This window comes from Protomyctophum bolini (genome assembly GCF_963924005.1).
Source record: "Protomyctophum bolini genome assembly, chromosome: 17".
Taxonomy (NCBI): Eukaryota; Metazoa; Chordata; class Actinopteri; order Myctophiformes; family Myctophidae; genus Protomyctophum; species Protomyctophum bolini.
This window is the reverse complement of record NC_137878.1, coordinates 42,282,722-42,284,133: the sequence shown is the minus strand read 5'-3', so window position 1 is coordinate 42,284,133 and position 1,412 is coordinate 42,282,722.

Genomic DNA, 1,412 nt, shown 5'->3' with positions numbered 1-1,412 from the left:
AAAATAGCAGACCTACAAGCTCGTAGCGCGCCACTCGGTGGCGCGATATGAGCTTGTAGATCTGCTATTTTTCAATAGCTAAAGCATAACATGATGCTAACACCAAAATGGGTGCCCGGTCAGAATGGGTTAAACGTTTCTCTGAATCCCACGACTTTATTTTTTTATGAACGGCAGAGATCACAGAACGGAGGAGCTGCGGGGCGAAGATACGGAGAATCTCTCTCTGAGCACATTCTGTTAACTCATTCTAGGCGGGGAACCCCTTTTTGGTGTTATAGCATTATGTTATGCTTTATAGCTATTGAAAAATAGCAGATCTACAAGCTCATAGCGCGCCACCGAGTGGCGCGCTATGAGCTTGTAGGTTCTGCTATTTTTGAAAAAATCTAAGAACGACTGACTATAGAAACATAGCTTTTTCAGAAAACTGTCATTTTCAAACAGACATTTTTAGAATCTGATCTCAGGTCAGAATGGGTTAACACTCGCATGACCGACGTTAAAGCCCCCTGCCCCACACACACACACAACACACACACACACACACACACACACACACACACACACACACACACACACACACACACTGTAAGTCATGTTACACCTTGGTTGCATGCTGACAATAGCAGATCTATAGAAGCTACAGCTTTATTATAGATCTGCTATTTTCGTCCTTGGCTCCTTTCGTCCGTCCTCGGTTTTGGCAGATCGTCCAGCGAGGTCCAGCCAGGCGGCGCGGAGCTGTTCGCGTGCGTGCGTGCCTGCGTGCCTGCGTGCCTGCGTGCGCACACGCAGCATGCGTGTGTGCGTGCCTGCGTGCGTGTGTGCGTGCGTGCGTGCGTGCCTGCGTGTGGTGTGCGTGCGCCATGTGTGTTTGCGTGCGGACCTCCCACCATGCACAGATGTTATTCCGTCTCCAGTGAATTCCTCGTATGTCCGAAAGTAAAAATAGCCTGGCTGGTTGAAGTGGTCCCAATGTCTGTTTGGTAATCATAATTCAAATCTACTAGTATAACTAATGTTTTCTAGTTACACCCTAGTGAGGTAAAAGTACTTTATCTATACCTAGTGAGGTAAAAAGTACTTACTGCGCCGCTCTGCGCGTTGATGTGAAAGTTCAAACAGGATCGTTTCTTTCTTCTTTTGGCTCTGGAAGCGACGCTCGGCCTCTCTCATCGGTGCTGCGATGGTTAATGGATCTGGCAGCTCCGCCAACCATCTGGTCTGGAAATATACTGGGAATACACTGAGGATGATGGATGGATGGATGGATGGATGGATGGATGGATGGAGGGATGGATGGAGGAGGGAGGGAGGGAGGGAGGGAGGGAGGGAGGGATGGATGGATGGATGGAGGGAGGGAGGGAGGGGAGGGAGGGAGGGAGGGATGGATGGAGGGATGGATGGAG